Genomic DNA, 10,642 nt, shown 5'->3' on the forward strand with positions numbered 1-10,642 from the left:
TGACACCACGGTGTCCACCCAGAGTCTCTGATGCTGGGAGTCTGGCGGCGGAGGGTGCCCTGTGCTCTCCGGCAGACCCATAGCTGGTGGTGGAGCTGAGGGCCCTGGGGCATGACGGGCGGAGACTTGAGGCCCGCGGAGACTTGAGGCCCGTCGGTGCCGATGCCGGTGGTGCTGGGGCAGCCTGAGAACCCGCGGAGGCGTGGGGGAGTGGGCGCGCGGCAGCGGTGCGCAGGAATGCGGTGGTGGCAGGGTCCCAGACTGCTCAGCCTAGGACTGGCGGGATCGTGGGCTCCCAAGACGATGACTGGTGAGGGCTCAGCTACGGAGCTATGGACCTACGGAGCCAGGAATGGCTATGCGCATGCCGCTGTCTGAAGAGTCTGCAGGTCGATTGTGCCTGCTCAGGGACATGGGCGATTCTCCTGCCTCCGTCTCCTGAGTAGCTGGGACTACAGGTGCCCGCACCACCACACCCGGTACATTTTTTTTTGTATGTTTAGTAGAGACAGGGGTTTCAACATGTTGGCCAAGCTGGTCTTGAACTCCTGATCTCAACCCATCTGCCTGACTTGGACTCCCAAAGTGCTGCGATTACAGGTGTGAGCCACCCAGCCCACCTGAAGTCTTCTTTTTTCGGCCCTTTGTCTGGTCTGGGATGGAAATTGAAGCAGCTGCTGCCCACCTGTGGGCGCTGCGCTTACCTCCCAGGGACCAGGAACTCTGGTGTCAGAGTTCCCATACCTGGGAAACAGGGGCCTCCCGTGGTCCTTCATGAGAAGGGGCAGGCACGGGGAGAGGAGGAGCACGTCCCCATGCAGCAGTGGCTGGAGTGGCTCCCTTCGAGCTGGGGTGGTCTCCAGAGGGGTGGGGTTGCTTAGAGTAGGCAGGTCCTTAGGATTTGCCTCCCGCCCTAGGAGGAGTGACGCTGGGGACAGGGCGGTGGGTTTGAGACCTGGCTTTCCATGTACTTGGAAACCGGTTCTCACCCCCCACTGCCCCGGGGGAAAGGAGGGACTGAGGCCGCACAGCCCACTGCTCCCCAGCACGAGCCCTGCATTCCAAGTGCAATTCTCCCAGTTCACTCACCATTCTCAGCTTCTAGGCTGTCTTGGTGCCTTCCTTCCCCATGGCTCCTGGAGAGTGCAGATCTCAGCGAACATCCAAACAGCCGGGAGGCCAAACCCAGGGCAGCAGGCACCAGAAGCAGGACCCTGACAGACGCAGGAACGAAGCCCACTACCTGTGGGGGACAGCATCGTGCTTCACTGAACAGCGTGCATGGTCCCCAGGGCCCCTGAATGGGCACTGACTCAGGTTTCCCACCCTGGCAGGAGGCTGAGTGGAGTGGGAATGACAGGTTCATGGCCACAGGGCCCACATCCTCACTGAGCCAGACATTCTGGGGAAGCAGGGGTGTGATATTTGCGTTTGTACAGGACTTTCTTCAGGCTTTGCCAAGCAGACACTGACATCTGCCTGTATGCAGCAGGCTCTTCTTGATTTTTCCTCCTGGTCGGGGGTGGGGTGGGGGGTGTCACAAATTGGAGGAGGAAACTCCACACTCAGTGTCTAATGGAGTGAGTGATCCCTGGGCCTCAGAGCAGGAGGGGGCCCCAGGTCAGGCAAGTCAAGACTAAAGCAGGAAGGAGCCACACCTGTAATCCCAGCATTTTGGGAGGCCAAGGTGAGTGGATCATTTGAAGTCAGGAGTTTGAGACCAGCCTGGCCAACATGGGGAAACCCCGCATCTACTAAAAATATGAACATTAGCTGGGCTAAGTGCCTGTAGTCCCAGCTACTGGGGAACCTGAGGCAGGAGAATCACTCAAACCTGGGAGACAGAGGCTGCAGTAAGCTGAGATCGTTTCACTACACTCCAGGCTGGGGAACAGAGCAAGACTCCTTCTCAAATGAATGAATGAATGAATGAATGAATGAATGAATGAATGAATGAATAAAGCAGGAGGGAGGGCCACTGGGATGAGGCTGCTGGGGGCAAGGCCAAGGTTTTTTCATACCCTATCTTTCAATCTATTCATTTGCAGCCAAGATAATGGACACACCAACAAGGATGTCATTGTTAAATGCATAAATAAACTGGAGTTATATGACAGGAATATTCTAAAAAAGAACTAAAAAAGAAGAAAATCAAACATTTAAACTAGATCAGAGAAGCAGCCTCCTGTGCCCACAGTTCACAAGGAAAAGCCTGATTTGGAAGAATATTGCAAGCTTGGGAGTCAGACTCTCACCCCTCATGCAGAGCCTGTGGTGGAACAGACCATGAACCTAAGGATTGAACTCTGGGCTCAACATATTTCCCTGCCCATCCTAAGTGTGGCAACGCTCCCTCCTTCAGTGCCTTAATTTCCACTGAGAGCAGGAAGCTCTCATATCGTGTCAGTTTAAGGTTTTGACCTGAATAAACTGTAAAATTCATAAACCCTTTCTCTAGTCTTGAAGCTGTAAGAGTGACCCTCACAGATTTTCTTCATATATATATATCAACCCAATGGCAAAAGCTGGGGCAAAATTAATAGAGTTTATTTGGCCTGAGGTTGAGGACAGCTTCCCAGGATACACTTCCAATTGGCCTGGGGGAGTGCTCTGGAGAATAAAACAGAGGCTTCAGTTTTTAAGAAAAAGGACAAATCACAAAGAAATTATGAAAGTTGTTCAGGAATTCTCACTGGTTCATACCAATAACATTGGTTAGTGATTCATTACATTGTTGAACTATGGGTAAAAGTTCCACTTGGCAATAGTCTAGAGCCCCACAGAAAATGTGGCTTTGAGAGGTAATTAGCTCAAGTGGGGAGTAAGACATGACTGCTGTTACAATTGAAATGCCTGCCTGGCCCTGATTTAAAGAAACTTTAACTTTTTTTTTTTTCATTACAAACTACACTCTGACTCAGTTTTTGTCACAAAGCTTGCATTTATTTATTAGGGATAGATACTGGCACGTTGTGTGTGAACCTACTCTGCTCAGAATTTTGTTGTCTGAGATTTAACAAGATGTGTCTTTAGAAACTGCTCTTTGTCAAAGAAAAGAGCACAACTAAATTATTTGTGTGCTTAAATTCCTTTTAGCATTTAGGGCTGTATGTGCACATCTTTCCAGAAGCCCTAACTGGGCTCTGAAATGTTTTTTCTGGGCTTGTACAAAACGTGTTTTTGAAAAGTGATCAATGTCAAAATATGTTCAATTCAGTGAAAGAAAATAGTACATCATTTTTGTTTTTTGCACAAACCTTGAATTTACTTTTCAGTGCTAGATAAGCTCATGTTCTGTGTTGACCTACTGTGCTCAAAATTGTGTTTTCTGAGATTTGACAAGATGTGTCTTTGAAAACTGTTCTTGGTTAATACATGTTGAATTCAGTAAAAAAAAAAAAAAAAAAAAAGCACATCTTACATTATTTCTGTGCCATATCTTGCTTAACATTTAGGGCTGTATGTATATATCTTCCTGGAAGCACTAACTGGGCATCGAAATGTTTTACTTTGAGATTCTACAAAAAGTGTTTTTGAAAAGTGATCAATGATAAAACATGCTGAGTTTGGTGAAAAAACAGCACATCATCTAATTTTCTAACAAAGTTTGTATTTACCTTTTAGAGCTAGATATTCACATTTTCTGTCTAAGGCTAATATGGTCATGCTTGTGTTTTTTGAGATTTGACAAGATGTCTTTTTGAAAACTGCTCATAGATAATAAATATTGAATTCAGTGAAAGAACAAAGCACATCATACATTATTTGTATGTCATATCTTGCTTTTAGCATTTAGTGGTGTATATGCATATCTTCCTGTAAGCACTAACTGGGCTCCAAAATGTTTTCTGAGCTTGTAGAAAGCATGTTGTTTAAAAGTGATCAATTTCAAAATATCTTGAATTTGTGAAGAAAACAGCAATCATCTAGGTTTTTGGGAGAAGACTTGCATTTAACTCCCAGGGATGAATGCTCTCATGTTCTTTGTTGAGCCTACTATGCTCAGAATTGTGTTTTCTGAGTTTGCCAAGATGTGTCTTCAGAAACTACTCTGAGTTAATACATTTTGAATTCAGTGAAAGAAAACAGCACATCATACATTATTTGTGTGCTGTATCTTGCTTTTAGCATTTAGGGCTCTATGTGCATATCTTCCTGGAAGTGTTAAGGGCTCTATTTTTCTCCTCAGCTTGTACAAAACATGTTCTTGAGAAGTGATCAATGTCAAAACATGCTGAGTTTAGTTAAAGAAAGCAACACATTATTTTGTTTTTTAACAAAAAGCTTGTGTTTATCTTGTAGGGCTAGATATTCACATTTTTTCTGTGTGAGCCTATCTGAGATTTGACAAGATGCATCTTTGAAATTTTTTTTTAGTAAATGTTTGTTGAATTCAGTGGAAAAAAATGGCACATCATACATTATTTGTGTGCCATGTCTTGCTTTTAGCATTTATGATTGTATATGTGCATCTTTCTGGAAGCATTAACTGGGCTTTAAATGTTTTTTTTTTTTTTTTTTTGAGCTTGTAAAAAACATGTTTTTGGAAGGTGGCTAATTTAAAAACATGTTGAGTTTAATTAAAAAAAAAAAAAACCAACAGCACCAGCACATCATCTACATTTTTGAAACAAAGCTTGCATTTCCCTTTCAGTGCTAGATATTCACATTTTCTGTATGGGTCTACCATGCTCACAATTATTTCTTCTGAGATTTGAAAAGAGGTGCTTTGAAAACTGCTTTCAGTTTGTACATGTTTAATTCAGTGTCACATCATACATTATTTGTGGGCCATATTTTGCTTTAATTATTTGCCTAGGGCTCCCTATGCATATCTTCCTGGAGGCTCTAACTGAGCTCCCAAATGTTATTTTCTGAGTGTGTACAAAACATGTTTTTAAAAGGTCATCAATATCAAAACAAGTTGAATTCAGTGAAAGAAAACTGTATGTCATCTAGTTTTTTCGCACAAAGCATGCATTCACTTGTTAGCCCTAGATACTTGCATGCTTTGTGTGGAGGGACTGTGCTCATAATGGCGTTTTCTGAGATTTGAAAAGACGTGTCTCTTAAACTTGCTCTTAGTTAATGTATGTTGAGTTCAGAGAAAGAAAAAAGCACATTATACATTGTTTGTGTGCCATATCTTGCCATTAGCATTTATGGCTGTATATGCATATCTTCCTCAGAAGTGCTAATTGGGATTTGAAATGTTTTTGTGTCTGTGTGTGCTTGTACAAAATGTGTTTTTGAAAGGTGATCAATGTCTAAACATGTATAGTTCAGTGAAGGAAAACAACACATCATGTAGCTTTTTGACACAAAGCTTGCATTTACCTTTTAGGACGAGATACATGCATGTTCTGCGTGGCAGGTTATGGCACAATTGAGTTTTCTGAGATTAAAGAAAACATGTCTTTGAAAACTTGAAAACTGCACTTAGTTAATACATGTGGAATTCAATAAAAGAAAACATTGCATCATACATTTTTTGTGTCCCATATCTTGCTTTGAGCACTTAGGGCTCTATATGCATATCTTCCTGGAAGTGCAAACTGGGCTCCAAAAATTTTTTTTCTGAGCTTCTATGAAACACATTCTTAAAAAGTGATTAATGTCAAAACACATTTACTTCAGTGACAGAAAACAGCAAATGATCTTGGTTTGGAGCCAAAGCTTGCATTTACTTTTTAGGACTAGACACATTATCTGTATGTGGCTAGTATGCTCACAATTGTTTCTTCAGAGATCTAACAGGCTGTGTCTTTGAAAACTGCTCTTAGTTAATGCATACTGAATTCAGTGAAAGAAAACAACACATCCTACATTATTTGTGTGCCATATCTTTCTTTTAGCATTTAGGTGTATGTGCGTATCTTCCTGGAAGAGCTAACTGGGCTCAAAAATGTTATTTTTTGAATGTGTACAAAACATGTTTTTGAAAAGTGATCAATCTCAAAACATGTTGAATTCAGTAAAAGAAAACAGCACATCATCTATGTTTTTGGCACAAAGCTTAAAATCTCTTGTTTATGAAGAAAACTGATGATAATTGTGTTATATATGCATTTACTAATAATTTGATGATAACAATGTTATATATGCATTTCCTGTCTCATTTCATGATATACACTTTGAATCTAGTGTGCACCTAGATAGACTTGCCTCATTTTTACATGGGAACAATTGAGTTTCTTAACACTATTGTCAAGGATTCCCAAGTGAATCCAGAAGGCAGTGGTGCATTGAGAAAAGAACATCTTTCATTAAGTAAAGTGGTCTTCAATTCAAAGTGTGTTCATTAAAAGCCTTTCTTATAGCCTAGGTCTCTTGTTCACATACACACATTACTGTTGTTCATACTGAAACTTAATGTGGTTGCACACATATTTAGTTATTAAAACAGGTTCATACTGGTGAATAATCTTAGTGATTAATAAGCAAATCTTTCATGAGAAACAGAGCATGACACTGAGATTCCTTAAAGTCCAATCTAAGGGTCCATTCTCACCCTGGATCCCTCTGGGCAGCTGTCCATGAATTCTTTGAGCCTCAATGTTAGCTTCCACAACATTTTACCTTGAATCACACCCACCAGGGGACTCCTCTTCAGACACCGTTGGGAAATGGTGCTCTAGAGACAAAGGATTTCTAGGATAGTCTGGTAATGAGACGGCCATTTCTGGAGTAAACAAGTGACTTTTTTTAACCAAGCAGTTTCATTTTTTTGTTTTTGTTTTTTTGGAGAAAATGCTCACACCTAGAGGCCAATCAAATTCTATTACAATATTACACATTACTCACTCTATTCATGACCCAAAAGGAAGCACAACCATTGTACTGTATTTATATTTTCTTAAACAACTATGTTAACTTGGTTCCTTGCAAAACTTTCAAGGCAAACAAGAAATTATTTCACCTGGCAAGTTCGACAGGGACATTGCAGGGATTCTCCTGTCACATGGCTTAGTTTGTCTTTCTCCACCTTGCAATCCATGACCACCCTTCCCTTCTCCTAGGAAGAAAACCAAGTGTCCACTGATGCTCAGTGTCTCAAGCAAGCCTCTTGTTTCTATGTTGTTGTACGGAGTTCCTTGCTGAGCACAGAGAAAAAAGGACTAGGCTAAGGGATGGGAGACTGATTTTCTGTGTGGGAGTGGAATTTTCTGTTCTTGGCAAGGTGATCTCAGGCAAATATTAGACCTCAGTGGAGAAAGTGCAGTGCAGTTGTTCCACCTTTGCCCGAAATCTCCTCCTGTCTCAGATTCCTATCAGAAGTAGGTGTGGTCTGTGGCTGTCCCAGGGGCTCGGTGCAAAAGGAGGGTGCCCTGGACAGCACTCCTTGGTTAAGGTGGGGGAGGATGATTTCTGAAGCTTTTGGTAATAAAAAGGCTTTGAGAATGATGGAGGGGGCAGGAGTGAATATCAGCAGGGAAACACCCATCTGATGCTCCAAGTAATTGAGAGAGCAAAAGGTTCTGGGATTTCTGCAGTCTCAGTCCTGGAAGAAGCCTCAAACAAACAGGCTCAGGAACAAGGATTCAAATCCTGATGGATGCCAAAACACAGAAGAAGTGGAGAGTCTGTCCAGGATGTACAGATCTGGGAGGAAGTGCATGGCATCAAAGGGCCTGATCTCTGTGCCGGGCTCCCCATCTGCAGGCTGTGGAACCCCACACCAAGGCATCCGGGGGATGAAGCCTCTGTTTCCTCATGGGTCGCATGGAGATGGTGGCAGCTGCTTTTCTTGATTGTGGAAGGCTGAGGCAGGAGAATTGCCTGAACCCAGGAGGTGGAGGTTGCGGTGAGCCGAGATTGCACCATTGCACTCCAGCCTGGGTAACAAGAGCGAAAATCCGTCCCCCCCCAAAAAAAAGAAAAAGAAAAAAAAAAGAGAAACTGCCTTGAGGGAAATTTATTAAAGGCCTCTCAGAAGCCACATGTATTATTAGGTGAAATGGTTATTGACACAATACTGGTAATTCTGAAACATTCTGTTCCCAATGAACATTCTCCTGGGTGGTGATGGAATTTTTTTTTCCAGGCTCATTGAAGTGTAGTTGACATAACATTAAACTGCACACATTAAATGGTACCATTTGATCAATTTTAATATACATATACATCTACAGACCCATATATATGACATATACATACCCATGAGGCAGTGGTGATGGGATTTTTTTATTGACACTGTTGACAAGTGTGCTGTTTAGGGGGATGTAAATCTAGGGAATCCAAGAAAATATGCAAATATATGCACACTCAGAGTCACACCTCAGCAGTTCACCTTTACATACCCCATCCTGTGTACACAAACTCGCACCCTGAAAGGGGACCCAACTGCTTGTAGAAAAATGACAATTGATAGTTCTATACCTGGAAAATTGGTTTGTTCACCCCATTCCCAATCCCAGTGGGAATCCAGAATCAGAATGGCTCTCTTGAGTAAAGCTAGCACTTTTATTTTCCTTGAGCACGTTAATGATTCCAGGGTATGTACCACTTTGGTCGGTTCTTGTGGACATCTGCAATAACAGAAAACACTGCAGGGTCAGATCATGCTCTGGCCTGTTTGCACAGGTCTTTTGTTCTCTTGCTTACTTTGGAAAGCCAGATGGGAAACAGTGGTTGAGTCAAACACCCTACAACGAGTGTAGCAAACACCTGTGGAAAACGTATGAACTCTTCTTGGAGGATGTACCTCTCAAGTCCTTTTTAGATGGCCAAAGAGGAAAAATTGCTGCTGGGCAAAAGACCCCCAAACATACTGTTGATAACTGATGCTGCCGTTTTCAAATGCTTGCTTGGATCAGGTGTCTGTTGGAAAGAGAGTCCCACTCAACACTCCCCCCACCATGGAAATTGTATATGTCATGTGTGATGTGAATTGCACCCATCATGGAAATTATATATGTCATGTGTGATCAGATTTTTACACATGAATTGAACAAGAAAGAACCCCAGAAAGCAACATTTCTACATCAGACAGAGAAAGGCAACTTGTCTTTCTCTTGTGACATTTCCATCTCATCTGCTTCTCTAATAGGCTCTCAGGTTTATCCAGGGAGACACACAATGACTGTTAGTACATGGAGGGTGCTACTCTTGAATTACAGAGTTTGCCTGATGTGGACATGGGGCGGGAGTGGCAGTGATTGGTCAGCACACACGGACTGAACTGTTGCTGGACCGTACTCCTTGGTTGACAAAGAAAGACGAAAGAGAGGAGCAGAAAAGAAATGAAATGAATCATTGGCTTGGTAACTAAAGGCAACCTAAAGGAATGTGAATTGGGCAGTCGACCACCTGTCCTAAGCCACATGCTATGATCCAGTGGCACAGTCTTATCGTGAACCTCTTGCTGGTTTTGAGGCTCATCTAAGCTGACTCTTCCTGAAATTTTCCAAGACCATTTTAGCCTCCCTGGATCCAATGACACTGCTACATCATTTATCATTTGTACAAGATTTCACACTTGACTGAAAGCAAAATTTTTCACTACCAGCAAAATATTTTATTGTATTTATTCACTAATCCTTTGTCATAAGGATAATCAAATAGGGAAGATTTGAAAATACTGAAATACTGCCATTTAAAAATAATCACTATAGGAGTCATATGGTATTTTTGTTTCAAAAAAATTTTTTTCTTTATCACACTTGTGTATTCACTGCATGAGGTGGCTGTTCATGCTAGCAGTATCCAACAGAGAGAGAAAGTACACTAAGGAGAGGAGGAATGGGTTGAACACTAATCACTCTAGCTCAGCTGTGTGAGGGAACTCTAACAGTGTGACGGACATCAGGCTAATAATCAAGTGACACGTTCAAGTTCTGTCTCATTTCCCAGGGTGTGTAGCTTGCAGGAGTTTGGAACTTCCAGGGCTTGTGGTTATGGTGTTGTTGAATGCACGAAGTGATCTTCATAATGCTTGTCTGCTTTGGGACAGCTGCGGTGGAGTGATCCAGAGTTGGCAGAGGTTGACCAGGTTGTATGGTGCCTTTCGTGCCTTGAATGTGGAAACAGGCGAGAAGCTCATGGACTTTCCATGTGTTCTTCACACTAATGAAGATGCCAATGTCCGCATAAAAATGCACCTACAACCACCTTGGTTTACGGTATCACTGAGGCCACCTTATGCTAAACAGTATTTTGGACCTCTGTAGGCTCAGGCATTTTTAGTCAGGTACTCTAGGAGCTGGAGCTTCCTGTACAGCGACTAATTATTCCATTGCTGAGTGATAAGTACAGTTCAGTATGCTACAGCATCAGCACTGGGGCCATATACCAGGTTTATATGTTGGCTTTTCCACATAGGAACTTGTGACTTGGAAACATTGATCTCTGCACCACAATCGTCTTTTCTGTGGAGTGGGGAAATTTGGCAAACCTCCAGGTATGATTGAGGTATGTTGAACAAATGACTGTGTGTTAAATAGGCAGTGGTGAGGGCTTTTATTGTTTGTAGAAAGTTGACACTGGCAATTGCGCTGTGTAAGTGAGGCATATGTGGGCAAACACACACACACACTGATCTTCACACATGCACGTATTCACACACTACCGAGACTCACACGCAGACATCCCCTGAAACTCAAGCACATAACCCCACACTGCCTGAAGGGAACCCAGCTGCTTC

General features: G+C 42.7%; 1 long non-coding RNA gene across 1 annotated transcript; it reads left to right on the top strand.

Annotated features, from left to right (window-relative positions):
* The first annotated feature begins 29 nt into the window (after window positions 1–29).
* On the top strand, window positions 30–5,483 carry LOC144577666 (uncharacterized). The gene is made up of 2 exons (XR_013522087.1): window positions 30–479; window positions 2,049–5,483. It is a non-coding gene; the product is annotated as an uncharacterized LOC144577666 (long non-coding RNA).
* Window positions 5,484–10,642: the final 5,159 nt, after the last annotated feature.

Source organism: Callithrix jacchus, chromosome 9, assembly GCF_049354715.1.
Source record: "Callithrix jacchus isolate 240 chromosome 9, calJac240_pri, whole genome shotgun sequence".
NCBI lineage: Eukaryota > Metazoa > Chordata > Mammalia > Primates > Cebidae > Callithrix > Callithrix jacchus.